Genomic DNA, 19,587 nt, shown 5'->3' with positions numbered 1-19,587 from the left:
GGTTATAGTTTGGATTGTCTTAGCATGGATCTCAGGGAATAGAATGTATAATGATTATATATCGTGAGTAGCTCAGCAGAAGGCTTTCAAAATATAACAGATAAAATAAAAATGTATCCTAGAAGAGGAAAAAAATAGACTTAAGTAAAGGAAACAGAGGAGAAAATACTTAAATGTCGAAAACGCTGTGAATATTCTTATTTCATCTTCCTAATAAGTTTGTTAAATGCTTGGCTCTTGTACCTGAATTGGAAAATCTGTTCTCTATTTCCCCAATCTCCTACTCTGCACCATCTTCACTCTGATCCTTTCAAATCTTACAGATCTTCCTAGCCTAAAGAAGAGATAATTACTCAAAAACATAAAAATGTGTTTATTATACATAATTCAAATATTCTGGGAAGTCAGAATGTAGGACATCTAAGCCTAAAGTGTAATATGGTTTACATAGAAGCTTACATTTAAATTTAGTAAAAGCTACCTACCAGCAGCCTCAAAGAAAACCAGATCTTTGAAAAAATAATAGAGAATGGTATCAAACTATATCTGACTAGGCAAAAAAGAAAATTCATAAATGCAATCAAAGAAATTTATGAAAGGAAAAATAAACAACAAAAGATAAGGGAGTTGATCATAGACATCCTAGGAATAAAAAATATTTTGAAAGGGTGATTTTATAATTAATTTGCCCTGTAGCAAATATTAGAACCATGTGATAGGTGTTTAAATACAACACACCATTTATTGTTTTGTTTTTTTTTTTTGAGACGGAGTCTCGCTCTGTCGCCCAGGCTGGAGTGCAGTGGCACAATCTCGGCTCACTGCAAGCTCCGCCTCCCGGGTTCACGCCATTCTCCTGCCTCAGCCTCTCCGAGTAGCTGGGACTACAGGCGCCCACCACCACGCCCGGCTAATTTTTTGTAGTTTTAGTAGAGACGGGGTTTCACCGTGGTCTCGATCTCCTGACCTCGTGATCCGCCCACCTCGGCCCCCCAAAGTGCTGGGATTACAAGCGTGAGCCACCGCGCCGGGCCACAACACACCATTTATTTGCAAAAAAAAACAAATGCCCATGTATTGTACTCTAAAAGACTTAGCATAGCCAAAGGAAAAAACCAAAGATATATACATATTGTGCCTTGTAAGTTAAGGGAGGTCAAGTTCATTCTATGTGCCTAAGGATATAAGTTTGTCATTAAGTTATAGTCCAAAGGGTTGAATATTAATGGTTGCTACCTTTCCTTAATGGGAGCATTATTTTCAATGACATATATTTGTCAAATAATAAGGATCATTTAATTATATGTATGTCCTCCTAACTGCTTAACATTAAAGAGGTACATGACCTAAATCATAGTTTTGGTTAGATAACCTTGTACCTGAGGGTCCCTTCCTGTCCAATTACCAAGCAAGCTTTTCAAATGCACTGAAAGATTTAATTCATAAAGCCCTTAAGAGCCTTCTGGTAAAAGGTTGAAGCAGCACAAATAAGCTACTGATACATGACCGTGTTTCCGAAAATCATGCCAGGACTCTAAGCAAGTGTGCTTATTTATCATTGCTGAATTGCTACAGAAAGGCAAAAAAAATTCCCGAGCAATATGAATATATTTATTATAAATATGTGGGAGAAAATGCAAATTACAGTTTAGTATCATAATATTAAGATGTTTATAACTTTATGACATTAGAGAAAGCATTTGTTGCTTAGAAATTTTTGTCTATATATAACTACAGGTCTCCAATTTTATGAGAGAAAGGTTACTTGCCTATCTTTATTGGCATTTTGTCAGTTCCAAAGCTTCTTCCACATTTTTAGGTATTTATTATAGCAGCAATCCACTTCTCAGTACCAATTTATTTCTCTTAGCTCAGGCTGCTATAACAAACACCACAGACTGAATGGCTTAAACAACAGAAATTTATTTATCACAGTGCTGGAGGCTGGGAATCAAAGATCAAGGTGCCAGCCAATCTGGTTCCTTCTGAGGGCCCTCTTCCTGATTTCTAGATGAATGTCTTCTTACTGTATTGTTATATGGCAGAGAGAGAGAGAGAGAGATCATCCCTAATGTCTCTTCTTACAAGGGCACTAATCCTATTCCTGAGGTCGCCACCCTTATGATTTAATCACATCTCAAAGGCCTTTACCTCCAAGCACCATCACATTGGGGATTGGGGTTTCAACATGTGTATTTTGGGGGACACAAACATTCAGTTTATAGCAGAGATTCATCAAAATATAATGAAGCAGATAAAATATTCAACAATCCATTCATAGTGCCTGATTTATAAGTTTATTTCCACATGTATTTTAAAAATCATGCTTTATATAAATGATAATTTAGTATTAGTGACTTTTTCCTTTTAAATTTCACCAAACAATACTTGATTCATCTTTAACACCCATGTCTTTGTCATCACTAGGTTTCTCGGTCCAATTGTTCAAAGTATGTCACTTTCAATTCTAAATTGTCTGAGATGCAAACTTTTTTGAATCCACTGATGAACTTCCATGGGAATTTCAATTCCAAACTTCCCATTTGTTATCTCCACAATGTAACTACTTCTTGCCTTGCTTCAAAAATTGATCTTTAAAAGGGTTGTTTACAGGCCAGGTGCAGTGGCTTACGTCTGGAAATCCAGCACTTTGGGAGGCTGAGGCAGGATTACTTGAGGTCTGGAGTTTGAGAACAGCCTGGCCAAAATGGCAAAACTCCATCTCTACAAAAAATATAAAAATTAGCCTGGTGTGGTGGTACATGCCTGTAAGTCCCAGCTACTCTGGAGGCTGAGGCAGGAGAATGGCTTGAACCCAGCAGGTGGAGGTTGCAGTGAGCCAAGATTGTGCCCCTGTACTACAGTCTGGGCAACAGAGCGAGAGTCCATCTCAGAAAAAAGGCATGGTTTACAATGACATCCAATATTGCTACAGCCAAGAGTAACAAATACATCTTATTATTTGCTCCCTCTTTTTTTGAAAATCCCATTTCATCAGATGGTCTGTAATGATTTCAAATTAGCATGGTGATCATTACATGCTGGTGTGTCTTCCCCCAATATTAATTAATTCTTCTAGATAAAGGAATTGACAGAAAACTCAGTAATTTAGGAGACATTCTTAGGACTCCAGAAGTACTCAGCAACCAGAGGGCATTAGACATTTGAGATAATTTTGAGGCAAATCTTGGATTGAGAACCAGTCTCAACTTCCTTTATCCTTTTCCTCCACCCATGGGATACATAACAGATTTCCTTTCACCCTCAGCTTGCTTCCTCACTCACGAAAAAAAACAAACAAGATACTGCACGGACAGATTTACTTGAAAATGATTTTGGAGAAATACAGGAGAAAGAACTCTATACTCATAACCTAGACCTGGATTCCAACCTTGTCTTTGCCACCAAGTCACCAGGTAATTGTGACTAAGCTTTTTCATCTTTTTAGGACTCTATTTCTCATCCAGAAATAGGAGACTGAACCAAATAAACTCTAATGTTCTTTGCAAAGTAAATGAATCATTATTATAATTCTATTTCAACAAAAGTATTAAATGATACTAATTCTTTTAAATTCTATAGTTGAATGTAATGAGTAATTAAATATGTTTCGCTAATTCTTCCTATTTCTACTTCTGCTACCTTAGATTTTGGCTTTACAGCTCAGTTGCTTAACATGTTAACATCTATGTTTATCTCTAAAGTTTAGTCTTTTTAAAGAATCAACTAAGCTTATTTTGGGTTAAAAAATGGCTATTGAGCTCATTCAGCATGCTAGTATTTCAAAGCAACCAACAACTACTGCCATTTCCATTACCTATTTTTCATGTTAGGCTAAGAAGAGTAAAATTTACTGATGTTTTTCTAATCCCAGCTTCCCTACTGTGCACAATGAATAGTTAAGCAGAACATTATCAGAACATTTTCATTTCTAACTCTAGCAGTGAAGATTTCCCACCACTGTGACACAGAAGGATGCACACTTAAAGACAATACATTTATTTAGTGGATATGAACGTCTTTTGACTAGAAAAAGAAATAACAATCATCTGCAGTACTTTAAATAGCAAACATCTGTTTTTCCCAACATACTTCAAACACTTTGAATTTCCTGATTAGTTGTTATATGAGAACTGTATTTCTGAAAGACATAATGAGGCAGTTTAGAGATGAGCTTAAATGATCTTCAAAGCAAAGTGAAGAAAAATGCTCATGCTCTGGGTAAGGATGGTTAAGCCAGATCCACCATAACAGGAACAAATAAGAAATAATTCTTTCAACTATTTGCATTTAAACTGAAAGTTCTATTAAGTATTGCAAGCAAAGGAGGATGATATAAATGAGCAAAGCATAGAGAAATGAAAATATAGCACTATGGTCTTATATCATAGCAACAAAATCCATGATGTTATTAAAGCAATCTTTGCTTGACTAAGCTAAACATAAAAATATCTGAAGTAATGACATGAAGCATTTTTGTGAGTATTACACAAGTGCATGTATACATCATGAGGTAGGTTCAAGAAGCATATGTACAAACACATTTATGGGCAATTGCTCCAGTCTGAAGCTTGCAAATTTATTTTGGCCACATCAGCCCTTCCTCAGGAATTTGTAACATAAAATGAAGAGGATCATCTATTTTTCTCATAAAATTTTATAAAAAGTGCATTGTGTCAATATTTCCAGGTGACATTTGTTTTATTTTTAACCCATAATTTTTATCTGCTCCATGGTTTTAAAAATGTTTTTACTGAGAAGATAAATATCCCAAGTCAAATACCAAAGAATAACAACAACAAGGAAAAGAAATATAGACCCAATGAACAATGAAAATTAAAGTGCTCTCACTATTTTTTAATCAAGCAAATATTTAGTGAGCATTTATTATGTATCAGGTCCTGTACTAGGGGATGAGGATCTAGAGAGAAACAAAAGCTTTAAGGAACTCACAATCTACTCACGGATGAAAACACACAAACAAGCAAACAAAAAATTCTCAATATGACCAGGGTAATAAATGGAGTGTATAATGCATAAAGTACTCAAAGAGCACAGACAAGAGGGGAACTGATTCTGCCAGGGAGTAACTGAGGCTGAGCTGAAGAGGGAACATGTGGACTTGACCTCCACATGTGAGTAAAAGACAGAAGAGGGCACTGAGGACACCATTTTTCAAATTGTATGGATAACAATAAAATTTTAAGAATCTGATGCATTTATTTTTCTCAAGACCTTTCTTTAAACTCCTATTGTTGCCCTATCGGTACTGATGGATTAATTTCCCAGAAATATTGTTAGGTTAAAAAAAACACAATTATAGCATGTTATTATTTATATGAAGAAAGGGAGATTTTTATATATATGTATATACAGTATACAGTAGTCTTGCCTTATCCACAGTTTTGTTTTCCAAGCTTTCAGTTACTCTGGGTCAACTGTAGTTAGAAAATTGGCAAGTACAGTATAATAAGGTATTTTGAGAGACAATGAGAGAGACCCCATTCCCATAACTTTTTTTACAGTACATTGTTATAATTGTTGTATTTTATTATTAGTTACTGTTGTTAACCTCTTCTTGTGCTTAATTTATAAATTAAACTTCATCATAGGTATGTATGTATAGGAAAATGCATAGCATATGTTTCAAGCATCCACTGGAGGTCGTGTGCATGCATGCGTGTGTGTGTGTGTGTGTGTGTGTGTGTGTGTGTAGAGTATCCCTTATCTGAAATGCTTGAGACCACAAGTGTTTCAAATTTCAGATTTGGGAATATTTGCAATGTACATAATGAGATATTTTGAGGGTGTAAAGTCCAAACATGAAATTCATTTATGTTTCATATCCACCTTATACATATAGCCTGAAGATAATTTTATACATATTTTAAATAATAAATGTAACCCATCACATGAGGTCAGGAGTAAAATTTTCTACTTGTGATGTCATGTCAGTGCTCAAAGAGTTTCAGATTTTGGAGCATTTTTTATTTTAAATTTTCAGATAGTGATGTGCTCTCTCTCTCCGTGTGTGTGTGTGTAAAAATTTTATATACATATAAAATATTATGTATTTCATATATATGTATATATACATAAAACCTGCTAGAGATGAAACACTGCTCAGGAAAGTATTCCATATTCTGAATTAAGACACCTTGCGTTTATTCTTACTTTTTTTTTTTTTCTCATTTGGAATACTTTGTCCTTTTCCTGCAAAATACTCATCTTGCCCACCTTTCAAGGCTCAGTTCTGAAGCTTTCTCCTACATTAAAACTTATCTTTAAAAGGCAACTGGGTTGTCTCTTCTATGACTGAAAGTCCTATTTTGCTCTTCCAATAACTATCACAGTTTAGTAATTAACAGCTCTCCAAGGTTGTATGAGCTAGTTTTAACCCCCCAATTGTATTGCAAATGATATAGGTGGTATATAAGGTTAAGGAAGTAGACATGGTCTACTAACCCGGAGTTAGAATAAAAAAACAGCACACCAACATTATAATAACCTAGTTTAGGAAAACCAAGAGTGTTTAACAAATTCATAAATTCAGCACTCATATTATGTACAAGCATTGTATTATGTACAAAACATTTTGGGGAGGAAGTTGATGGCAGTTGGATAGGAAATCAAACCTCTTCCAGAATGAAAAAGATGGAGTTTCATTTCCTCTTTTATTGAACAGTAGAAAATTAAATTATGGATAATCCATATGGAGAAGATGGCTTGTATGGTTGCAACTTTAGCTCCAAAATCTTAAAAAACAAGTGATATCAAATGCAAAACTGTAGAAGAACAGAACTTTCTCCACCTATTGTAGGGGATAATCTTGCCCATCTACAGAAAAGGAAACTATAAAATGCTAATGCATATTACAATGGAGCATTTTCAGGAAGAAAATATTAAGAAATAAGGTACATGTAAATCAACTGTGGTATGAACTTTTTTACTTTAAACTTTGAGTTAATGATATTTTCCTTCACCATTGTTTCTAAGCTTCATTTATTATTTTTACTGTTTGATAGTAAGCATCCTATGATGAATAAACAACAAATTACCAAAAACATGAGATTAGTAACGATTATGAGGAACACAACTTTGCCAACATGAAGAAATTGTTTCCTGAAGACATTCAGTAAATAAATAGAAGGAGACTTCAATTAGAAATAAACTCACAGTGTGATCTGAATTCAAAAGTCCAGAGAATGTAAACTGATGTCTATGCTGGTAAATCATGAAACACAATATCCTGAATACAGTTCAACAAGCAACTGAAATCTAAATGACAATATGATATGTGCTGGGAAGTTTAAATCTAATTTTATCATGTTTAGACTTAAAAAAATATGCAGCTGTGAGGTTTGTCCTCACTTTTATAATTTGGGTTTATAAGGCTAGCAGTGAAAAGCTATTCCTTTTCTTCTAGACACTATATAGGAAATTTTGGTAAGCTCATACCAAGTAAAGAATCATGCTTGAGTGATGGCTTCGATTACCAAAATAGAGAGGCATCTCAAGTAACGCTTAGCTGACAGGTGCATACACTGTCTATATCCTAATCCCTTATTTAACCAACCCAACAAAATAATCATTAAAAAAACTAATATGTGAGTAGAAAAAGATCTAAATTAAATACCAATACCCAGATAGAATTTAATATTATTTCCCCATTAATTCTTCCTCAGAGGTCTAACTAGAAAACTACCTTGGTATCGAAACCCTGCATAGTCATTACGTTACATTAAGAAAGGCATGTTAGTGCGTGAAGAGGACTCTTCCAGTCTTTGCCTTTGTGCCTCCTGATAAGCTCTTTCTTTGCCCAGGTTTTCTGCACTACTGTTTAGATGTGGTAACCTGGCTCCACACTGCTAGTTTCTGAAGGACTGAGAAATCGCATAATGGGATGCTGCTACTAGGATCGCCCCTAGGGTCCTAGTTCACCGTCTCCAGCCCGGCTACATTGTAGGTGGTGCCACGCCCCAGGGTCCCAGTCCTCAGAAACTACCAGCTGCTTTCCATCCCTACTGGCTTCCCAACCAAGCCTACCCACTGGTCTTCTGTCCATCTGAGCACAAACTGCCTTTATTTTTTTAATAGAAAAATAATCTCTTTTCCCACTCTCTTGCCAAAAGAATGTACACTTAAATATATAGATTGATTGAGAGCAAATAAAAACAAATCCATTTAGCAGCAAGACAGCCTTGGCAGAACAATATTTGAAAAATATAGGTAATATATTCTTCTGACACATGTATGTTGGTCTGACACAGGAATATGGTAAGACAGATAATATTAGTTTCTCTAAAAAGAGGAGATATGGGTCAGTTACAAACATTTTAGTTGTAACCACAGTAAAGGCGAAGGGTCAGGGGAATTTGGGTTGAACGAAATATCAAGATACTGTTATCTAAGAATAGGAGATAGAAAAAGAAACTGGACACCATGTGTGGGCTACCTCCCCTATGCCGCCAGCTGCCGATTAATTAGGCAGCTGTGTTCTATGGCAACTATGACTTCTAAGAGATTCTGGTGCTGCAGATTCACTATCTGGCATTATCTCCTGAAAGCAGGGTATTAGATGATCATATGGCCCTCCTTAATTCCCTAACAAAGCTCCCTGGGAAAAAATAGTCTCAAATCTTCATCATGGCTTTCAAACCTCTCTATAATCCCGCATGATCTATTCAGCTTCATTGCCAAAGTGTCTTCCATCCAAGTCTCTGTTCAGCCCCTCTGGGGTGCAGTGGGATATGCTATGCTCACGTGCTGTGAACCACATGAAAAAGCTCCACCCTGGTTTCCTTTTAAGGAAAGACTGGCTGCCCAGCAGTGAGGAGTGTGGTATGCAGACAGCCTCTTGTCTCCAGACAATGTCTGACAGAGCCTCAGAGCCACTTGAAAATGGAGGGTGTGAGGAGAAAGAGCATCAAAAAACTACCTATTGCATACTATTCTTATTACCCGGGCGATGAAATAATCTGTACACCAAACCCCTGTATCACACAGTTTATCTATATAACAACCTTTGCATGTACCCTTGAACCTAAAGGAAGAGTTAAAAATAAGTAAATAAAGATGTGGTCATTTCAGAGTTACTCCAGACTCCTCCCTGCTGGGTGGCTGAGGCTTTGTTGGACCCAGTAGTTTGAAAACTTCCTCCCTCTTGCTTCCTTTCCCTTCTTTTCACAGACACTGATCACTAGTAAAGAGCCTGCACCACAGACTATATCTCAGCATCTGCCCCCAAAAACCCAATCTGCAACACACACCTCCATGAATCCAATTCTCTTTTCCATTCTTGTATCTGTTAAATCATTCTCCTCCTCCAGGGTCTAACTCAATGATACCTCCAGGAAACATTTCTTGATTTTTTTTTTTTAGTCAGTAATAATTATTCATTTGACTCTGTTCCCTGAGTTATGCTTGTACTTCTATTTAGCAAGTCATTCATTTTTAAATGTATTAACATTAGTGGTTGAAATTTTAAGTTTGTTGGGAGCATAGTCTGTGTCTTATTCAATTCTGTATGCTCCACTGGAATGAAGGAATAAACTAATGCACAATCTGGAATCCTCCTTAACCTCTTTTTTACTTTTCCATAAAAACTGAAATGAAATTCTGCCAATATTTCATCTTTGATATTTTACCCATATGCCGAGGCCCCTTCACTTTTCAGCCATATGTTTTATTTAGGCTCTACTTTTTGGTCTAGCCAAGCAAATCTACTTTGTATGGTACATGCCTACTCCTATTTTTAAGCCATTGCAAGAGATACTATCTACCTCCTTTGCCAATATGATCCTTCCTTCAAAATATTGCTGAAGATTCTCCTACTACATGAAGCATTCCAGGGTACTGTCACCCAGCTTCAGTCACCTCAAGATCTCCTGGTTCATATAATTTAGGTATCCAATATATGCCCACAAATCATTGTTCTTCATCACTTCTAAGTACCAATTTTTATGTTCCCTTAAGTATTTCCTACACTGGAATAATATTCTATGTGGCAAATGAAATATATATATATATATACACACACACACACACACACACACACGCATATACGTACATGCATATATATGTATATGTATATGCATATATATATATATTCTAGATTAATAATATATGAGGCTTCACTTCCCCATTCCCAAAATGTGTGCTTCGTACTTTCTCTGCCCTCTCCAGCACTCAACACTCCAGCCTCGGGCCTTCTACCACCACCACTGCCACCCCCCCATCACCACTGCCACCACCCCCGTGATGGCCTTACCTCATAATTTACTGAGAAAATAAAAGCAACCAGCAAGACTACCTCTTCTTTTCATTACCAAAACTATTGACACTCCAACATCTCTAACCTATTCCTTGCTTACTATCTTGCAATTATGGTTCCAGTCCCTGCTTCCACTGTAGGCCAGACCTCTCCAATTGTGTTCTGGACTCCGTCTTTAGGACTTTGTCTCCATAATTTCTTCTTTATCTTGTGTCATCAGTGGCCTTCTAGATAAAGTCTAGCACCACACACCACCATGTTCTAGTGTCTCCCATCTTCAAAAAGCTCTTCTTTGGCCCCAGATTCCTCTCATCCACCAGGAAAACTTACTGAAAGTGTTGTCTTTATTGCCTCTGGTAGCCATCTCTACTAGATTCACCTCACAATCTCTAATGAACTCTTCTTAGTCACACTTTAGTGGCCACTGCTGCTGAGATTGCTCTTGATGAGGTCACTAATGACTTTCATATTGCCAAATCCAATGATCATTTCTCAATGTTTATCTTGTTTGACCTCTCAAGGTAATCAACATACTTGGCCACTTTAAAAAACACAACAAAACAAAAACCCAAACTCTTCTTGTAAAACTTTCTCTTTTTTTTTTTTTTTTTTTTTGGCTTCTACATCTCATTCTCCTGCCTTTTCTCCAACTCACTGGGTGCTCTTCCATGTCCTGTACTGGTTCTTCCACCTCTGCTTGATCTCCAAATGCTTTTGAGTCTGGAGTGCTGTTCTGGGGCCTCTCCTCTACCCTCCTAAGTGTTCTCATCCAGAGCCTCAGCTTTAAATATTATCTGTAGGCAGACAACTCCCAATTCTTGATCACCAGCCCTCATTTTATTCTTCACTGAGCTCCAGACTCACGCATAGCATTCACAGGCTGATATCTGTTTAGTATCTCAAACTTAACACAGCCAAAACAGAAGTCTTAACCTCTCTAATCTTTTCATTTGTACTACAGGGGAGCATCATCCTCCTGGTAGTTCAAGTCACAAATCTAACAGTTACTCTTGACTCATTTTTTCTCTTGCTTTTCACATCCAATCCCATCAGTAAGTGCTGCTTCCCTCTACCACCAAAACATATCTTGAGTCTTTACAAGTCTCTCTATTTCCACTACCACTACCCTCTTCCAAGTGACTGACTCCTTCAGTTAGACAACTGCAAAAGCTTCCTGTGAATCTCCTTGCTCCTGACTTTGGACACTTAAATTCTCCACAGAGCAGTCAGGATGAGTTTTAAAAACAGATTAGCTCACTCTGTTACTAAAACCCTCACATGGCTTTTCCACTGCACTCACTGTAAACATCCTTAGCTTGCAGAGCATCTCCTACCCACCCACTACCCAAGTCCCGCTCCCATCCACCATGCTGCACTCACATGGGCCTCTCTGCTCCCTGTACTAAGTGTATTCCTGCCTTAGGGACCCTTCATTTTGCCTCCTCTATCTGACATGCTATATCCTCAGACTCTGCATGGCTTACTCCTCTTATCATTCAAGTCTCATTTCAATTGTTACCTCCATAAAGAGATCTTCCTTCATCACCAAATCTAAATTAACACTTCCCCTCCCCTACATAGGCACTGTTACATCACTCTGTTTTACTCTCTTCCTCGTACTTACATTCATTTCTCAGATGTTTTCTGCCCTATTTCTTCCCTCTTCCAAGAAGACAGCCACCTTATCTATCTTGCTCATCACAGTATCTCTAGTGCCTAGAAGACATGGGGCATGTAATAGATGCCCATGAATGCACATAAAAGATGCTCTATGAAAAATGCCTCTTATAATTTAAAACTAAGAAAAATCTTTATATACTGAATAATTGGTATATTTTCTTCCAATAAAAAGGACTATATAATCCACTGCTTTTCTTTTTATATTGACATGTAGGAAGCCCACTGATAAATTTAACTTCAATATCAGCTACTATATTAGTCTTGAGTCAAAAATTTCTTTTGGGACTTTGAATTTCTATTTTCATTTTAATAATTCTAATGCATCCAGATGTTTTAAGTCATTTCACTTAAGATCCTTTCCAGAAAGAGGCAGCATATAGGTATATAAGTAAATAGAAATGAAAGCTTGAATGTTCCTTAGTTGTTCTTTTTTTCTTTATACACAAAAGAGTATACTAAACAAATTGGTAGGTGTCACAATACTGAAAATAACTATTATTATAGAAGGTGGAAAATCTGTCTGAAATTTAGTAAAATCATTTATTTTTACCTGAAGCATTGGAGGAGTGGTAAGTTCACTATCATGAAAAGATTCAAGGAAAGAATGAAGAGCCACTTATTAGGGATGTTGAAGAAGGGGCTCATTCATATAAAGGAGTCGGATTAAGTGACCTCAAAGTCCTTTCCAATCCTGAGATTCACTGACTCTGTGATTCAACTCTCGATGCCAAATCACAAACGAAAAAGTTCAGCTTTAGGCCTTAGTGATAAGCACATAAAGCACTATGTGGACACACATCACACATTCTTATAAATTCTAAAGTGTTATCAAGTAGACATCTCAAATCATTGTGACAACACTGTGCTGTCTTTTAAATGTATGCCGTTCTCATATTTGCTTCTTGTTGAATTAATTGGTATGCTTTTTCTAACTGCAGAGGAGACTTAAATATATGAAGGTGGGGCTCATTATCATAGAAAATTATGATTAAAAACCTGTAGAAAAAAGAACACAAAATTTTTTTAAAAAGTAGGTCCTGTGTTGTAAAAATGTCTGAAAGAGGTTACAAACCATTTTGATTTGTAAAATAGTTTGGAATAAAAAACCTATGTCCGTAGCACTTCCTTTGAAAACTTTTTTATAGTCTCAAATGTAGAAGGAAATGAAGAGAAATAAAAGTAAATAATTGCCCCAAATGGCTAATTCTTCAGAATGCAAATGTGAATTGAAGATGTGCTCTAAACCTGGTATTTATATTCTTCATTCGGAATGGAGCAAATGGCCTAATGTGATTAATTATTTATCAGTGTGACTCTTTTCCACAGAAAGATATAGGCTAACACTCATCTTTAATATTTGTGGCCTCTTTTATTCCTCAATATATGAGCTTGTTCTTTTTTCTATTTTTTTTTGCACTTTAAAATGTCACTGTCTACAAGTTATTCCTGATAATTATGCAAATAACCTAAAAACTCTGTAGCCACCTTTAAATCATGAGTTCTTTTTAAAGTATTAATTAACTATGCTTTCTATGTGCCAGGCACTGTGCTGTGTGCTAGAAATACAAAGATAAACTAAAGAAAGTTCCTCCCCAACAGAGTTTGAAGTTCAGTAGGAGAGGCAGATAATAAAGAGATTAATGTGATCAGTGAAATTAATAGTTATTGATGAGAGCTCTGGAAAAAGGAGAGTGTGTCTAGTACTGATAGGAGTAAGAAGAATATAGAAAAAATTCAAAGCAGAGGTGACACTTGCACTTATACTTGAAGACATTCCAAGAGGAGCCAATAGTACACAGCAAACTATGAGAGCCTGAGAACACTTACCCTTTCATTGTAGTCACACTTGAGTTCTTTTCATTCCTCAAACATTCTAAACTTGTGTCCATCTCAGGGACTTTGCATTTGTTATCTTCTGCAAGGTTTTAGGACTATTATATATTCAGGGTAGAAGCAAGAATCTAGCACTATTGTGTTTAACAACTAGTTTGATTGTAGTTACATTCACCAAGGGAGGAAACACCATGAGAAGGAGCAGGAAGACTATAAAGGGGAAAGGAGCTCATGAGTTTAGGCTTTAAAATGTTGAGTTTAGGATGCCCATGGCACATCCAGGTAGAACTATCAAGTAGAAAGTCAGAAATATAAATACACTTCTGAGGCTTTTTAAAAAACTGATATATTTCTTTTAACTAAAACACCTATATAAAGGAGACATCTTGAAAGAACATTAAAGTCTAATGGAAAATTCTCTCTTCTGAAAAATATCCTCTGATCACCCCTGGAGTGAATTGCAGGCACTCTTCCTTGATGCTCCAAGAGTAGTCTGTGCACTTATAATACCGTGTTGTAGTTAGTTGCTTGCTTGGCTGACTCTTCAGTTAAGCCATGAGCTCCACTACATACAGCTGTACATTGCAGACCTGTGAGTAACAGTTTTGATCATGTCACACCACTCCCCCAATACTAATTTCTCCAGTGAGCTCCACTGCCTAAGAATCAGCTCCAAATGCTTTAGCATGGTATTCAAAGCCCTACATAATTTTGTCCTAACATATCTGCCTAAACAATCTCACTCTGTGTTCTCTAAATGCTTGAATAAACTCTCTGCTGAGCCAAACCAGTTATGTACATTTCTGCAGGGTCTGAATATGGATTTTGTCATGCCCTAGAATTACTCCAACTCAGGGATGATGACTGGCACTAACAAAGCTCACAAGAGACTGATGTCTAAAATCAGAATGCCAATGAAATAATTTACATTGAGAAATTTAATTGCTGAGCTGAACTGATGTTCACGTTGCCCTGACCAGTTCATTCTTCCCGGTAGGCAAACTACATGAAAAACCTAATTATCAAAAGGTTGCTTGATGAGTGTGGAGTCAGAACAAGGGGAATTACATGAATAGAATGTCTGATGGCATCCAGCTCTGCTAGCCTGTGGTCAAGGGAGCAGGATCCTTACATAGGATCCTCGTATCAATTTGACTTGGTGCCCTAATCTGGAGAGTTCTTGGATGGACAGAGTTGTTTGATCATTATTTGTACGTCTCTTTAGATATGTTAATAGATTGAATAAATTTATCATCAAGCCTTGCTGGACTAGAAGCCTTACAGATCTCATTATGGTGACTATCTACATCTCTGCTTTAATTATGTGTTAATTTCTAGTTTAACCCTTAGAAAGCAGTGCTATTTTCCAAATTCCTAAGTTTGGAAAAGTACCTCCCATAAATTAGTAGTCTTCCTTGCTCTGTGGCCCTGCCCAGGAATCAGCGCCTCTGACCCCAGCCTCAGAGTGCCCTTCCTTCCCTGAAATCCTGCAGCAGCCTTTGCTGTGGACCACACATTTGGTGCACAGCCCATGCTACTTGTGCTTGCTCTTTAGCTTTTCATATGCTTGTGGGGTCTTGTCATCTGGTATGTAATTTCCCTTGGAGGACAGAGGTGTGCATTCAATATTTGTGTGAGTAATTAATGATGAGGTCTAGATTTTCAGTTTTTCTTAGTATACCACTGGTTATAGCACCTATTCCTTGGACAGCATTCTGTTTGTAAAATGTATGGTTATTATTATTTTTTTTTTGAGACAGAGTCTTTCTCTCTTGCCCAGGCTGGAGTGCAGTGGCATGATCTCAACTCACTGCAACCTCTCCCTCCTGGGTTCAAGCGATTCTCCTGTCTCAGCCTCCTGAATGTGAGATTAAAGGCGCGCACCACCACACTCGGCTACTTTTGATATTTTTAGTGGAGACGGGGTTTCACCATGTTGGCCAGGCTGGTTTCAAACTCCTGGACTCAACTGATCTGCCAGCCTCAGCCTCCCAAAGTGCTGGGATTACAGGTATGAGCCACCGTGCCCGGCCAGAATATGATTATTTCTTTCATAGCTATGCTTGAAAATGTCAGCATTGTTTAAAATTGCATCCTTTTTTCAGGATAGTTTTCCTATTTAAAACAAAAGGAAACAAACTCCATCTCTAAAACCCGAGATGATAATATGTGGCCTTTATTACAGGATGCCAACTGTAGCAATTTGGACTTTATTTTCCTAGACTTGGATCATAGGTCAAGCAAATGGTCATAACATTTTAATGACTTTGCCCTAATATAAAAAGAGAGAGATAAATAGAATAAGCTGAACTTTTTGTATGAGGACCTGTAAATCTTTGACCTCCCTTAACACAGCATACTTGGATCCACATCATATGCAGTGTCATGCCCCCTGTAGACACGTTAGAAAAACTAATTGACTTGAAAAATAGTATGAGGTGTATTCCATGAGACCTAGTAATGCAAATAGCACAGAGAACTCTGCTACTACTTTCCTATTAGCAGAGTATCTTATTTAAGAATATGAACCCAATATCACACCATTGGCATCTGAAAATGGTAGAGGGTTCAGATAGCATCTTAGCAAGAACTTTAAATAAAGACTTAGAAGTCCTGAAGTTTAAACCCATAAGTGAAGCTTTACTTACATATGCTGACTGTTTTGTCTCAAGTGTAATAATGCTATGGCCTTTACTCAGCCTCCTTTGAAGTTCATCCTTGTATTTATCCCTGGATTCTATGTCACACTGCTTCCTTCCCATTCTTGTTTTCTTTCCTTCACTCCTTAAATAAATGTGTATAGTACCCCTTACTCTATCAGAAGAATTATGCTAGTTGGTAATAATACAAAGATGAGATGTTCTTATCCTCAAAAATAAGTGGGCTTATCAGTAGGCTTCCTACAAGGCAGTACAGGAAGAGAAACAGTAGATTACATGATTCTTACCTAACAGAAGAAAGCATACTAATTCTCCATTAAATAAAATTTAGTTAGGTCTACATTATGAGATGAATTTCTCATGTAGCATCTTATCAGAGAGCTTTCATTTCTTAGTTTTCTATGTGTATTCATTTCCAATGTCTAATGCCAAGGATAATGCTGAATATCTTTTTCATAAATCAATCATTTTTTTTATTCTGTTGAATATCAGGGAGAAATCTTGGGGCCTAAAGCTCTAGTTTGTGAAAAGGGCCTGGGGAAACACCTTAAACTATCAAAATCATCTTCTCTTGGTTATTGGACAATAGCTCTCATACACCCAGTTCTTGGTAGATGGGAACAAATGAGACACTGAGTTCACCTCTCCTATGCATGACCATCATCCCTTCATCTTTTCTCAAAACAAATACAGTTGGGTGGTGACTAGGCACAAAATGCTGCCCTTGTGAACTGACAGAAGAAAGCAGAACATAGTGGACTGACAAGCAGAGAATGCTGTAAGAGTCTGTCTGAATATCCAAAAACATTTGAGATTTTTCAGGAGAGCTGAATGATGTAAGCACACGGTGTTATTAAAGCCAGTCCTGCTGCTAAAGGCAATGTGGAGAATTGGGGGCTTCTTACTTGCTCCTTAAACACCCCGATTATTTTCCCAGTAAGGACAGTATAGAACCCTGCTGCCTGAAAAAGTTACAAATGGGCCAACTATGTCTTCCTGTATTTATGCCCCCCTGGTTTTACAATGCTTTCCTCTGTTCTTGGATTGAAGGTGGAGGAAGGTCTGCCCACAGAATGACCAGCTCACCTTTGAAGGTCTTTGTGGTGCCGGAGGCATCACAAAAGGCCCCAGGTAAAAATAAATTACTTTCCTCACTGTGATTATCACAGTCATTTAGACTTTACCTGAACCACACGGTTCCATCATTAAATTCTACATGATGGAAGACAGGAGATCTCACCTCTTTTACTACACCTAAAACCAGCCAGGCATAATTCTGCTTTCTTATCTATGGCCTAGAAAGGCACACCTGTAATCTGTATTTCCTCTTTCTAAATGTGTCAGCCTATTTATTATAATTATTATTACTGTTGAATCTGATTTATACCTAAAGTTCCCTTGAAGCCAATAGGCTACATTCAATGCTTACAAATAAGTTATTGTAAAATGGATGTAATGACAGTAAAAGTAGCTACCACACTGAATGAGGCTGTTTGTATACTAGACAACAAAATGTATTCATGGTGTTACCATGGAGAGAATGGAGAGATTTTGGACTCATTTTAAAGAAGGTGTCTTTATTCTAAGTATGCCTTTAAATGAGTAACCTGAAACAAATGACTTGGTTTTTTACAAAATTAGAACAAACTGAATATACATCTCTTTAAAGCTGGGCTATTACGGGGACATAACAGTAAATGCTAACGTACATACTGATGGTTGGCACATGCAAATGAGCATGCTGATCGCTAGTTCACATCACGGTTCATTATGACATACAACTGCCAGAAATCAAAGTTAGGCAAAAAACTGCACAGTCTTCCCTCCATATGTAGACATTTTACCTCACAATCCCCTTTGTGATTAGCAAAAAGCTTGCAAATAGAGGCTAAAATAAATAATAAGAGGACTATGAATTACTGGCTAATTTTAAAATGGCACAGAACCTTGGAGAGGGCAGAAAGCACCAGCTGAGATGAGTATATATTTCCCTAGAGCATTTTAAACTATCTTAAAGTGCACACGATGCATTGGTGAATGACTGCCTCTGAGAAAGCACTCTGATCTTGGAAGCTGAGAGGCACAAATACTTGGCTTGGAAGAAGTTGGCATGGCAACTCTGCATTTGCAATGGTGAGTCCCAGGGTAAACAGGTGCATAAAACAACTACTTGAATGAGTTTGCTTCTCTACAAAGTGGTTAAATCTCATAAAGCATTTTTTTCGCTTCTCTTTTTGAAAAGTACAAACACTTAGTTTAATAATGTAAGGCAGTTCATTTGCTAACGGGAGAAGATATTCATGACTCATGGAAAGATTTATTCTCTGTACTTTCCCTGTGTAAATAAGGTGACATTTAGGCAGAAATAAATCATTTTCCCCTCACAGTAGACACAATTCTCCATTGACTGGAAAACAGTACCTCCTCCATCCCCCAAAGCTTTCTGTGTGTGTTTAAAAAAGCATATTCCCCAAAAAATAATTGCTTACCTGTTGGCAACAGGCCCCTTGAAATCTGGGTCATACGTCCTTGGATCACCTGCATTTAAAACAAAGACATTTTAAGCATATAAGCCAGCAAATAAATATAAAATATTAATGAAGAAATATCTACATATTGGTTAGTCCACTGCTCAGTGCAGTGATGAATTCATACTTTGGTTAGATGAAACGTAAGTATGTCTTGGTTACAGTTGTCAATTCTTTCTCCTCTCTCCAGCTTAGGAGGAGGACTGGGAAGAGTGGTTAAGGAACATATTCCATATACCCAGTGAATGTATCCTCCCACCATACTGACTACCAACATTAAAGATTGTATCCAGGGTAGCAAAACTTGAAACCTTTATGGTCTGCAAAACAATTTTACCATCTTCCATCACCAAGTGTTGCTGAGGACTTGTGAGGTGCACAGTTCAATATGAGATGCCTCGTTATCCCAGCTCTCCCATTCCTCTCAGTAGATTAGACTTTCCTTCAAGAAGTTCAAATACTAGTTACTGTTGGTCTCTATCATGTTGGCTGTATGGTACATAAAAATTAATGTTCTCTTATAAGAACATTTTTATTGCAGTGTTTTCAATCTATTGGCAGACTTCATGCCATCTGGGAAGGTGCCCTTGTCACTTTACTGCATTATGATTGT

At 37.1% G+C, this 19,587-nt stretch overlaps 1 protein-coding gene across 1 annotated transcript in view; it reads right to left on the bottom strand.

Annotated features, from left to right (window-relative positions):
• The window catches only part of SLC44A5 (solute carrier family 44 member 5), a 136,231-nt gene extending 117,240 nt beyond the window's left edge, over nt 1-18,991 (bottom strand). The window contains exon 1 of the mRNA XM_030825178.1: nt 18,936-18,991. The gene's annotated coding sequence lies outside the window, so the exon portion shown is untranslated. The remainder of the gene's footprint in view (nt 1-18,935) is intronic.
• Nucleotides 18,992-19,587: the final 596 nt, after the last annotated feature.

The sequence above is a fragment of the Nomascus leucogenys genome, chromosome 12 (genome assembly GCF_006542625.1).
Source record: "Nomascus leucogenys isolate Asia chromosome 12, Asia_NLE_v1, whole genome shotgun sequence".
Classification (NCBI taxonomy): Eukaryota; Metazoa; Chordata; class Mammalia; order Primates; family Hylobatidae; genus Nomascus; species Nomascus leucogenys.
The sequence above is the reverse complement of the archived record's forward strand: the minus strand, read 5'-3'. Positions and strand labels throughout refer to the sequence as shown.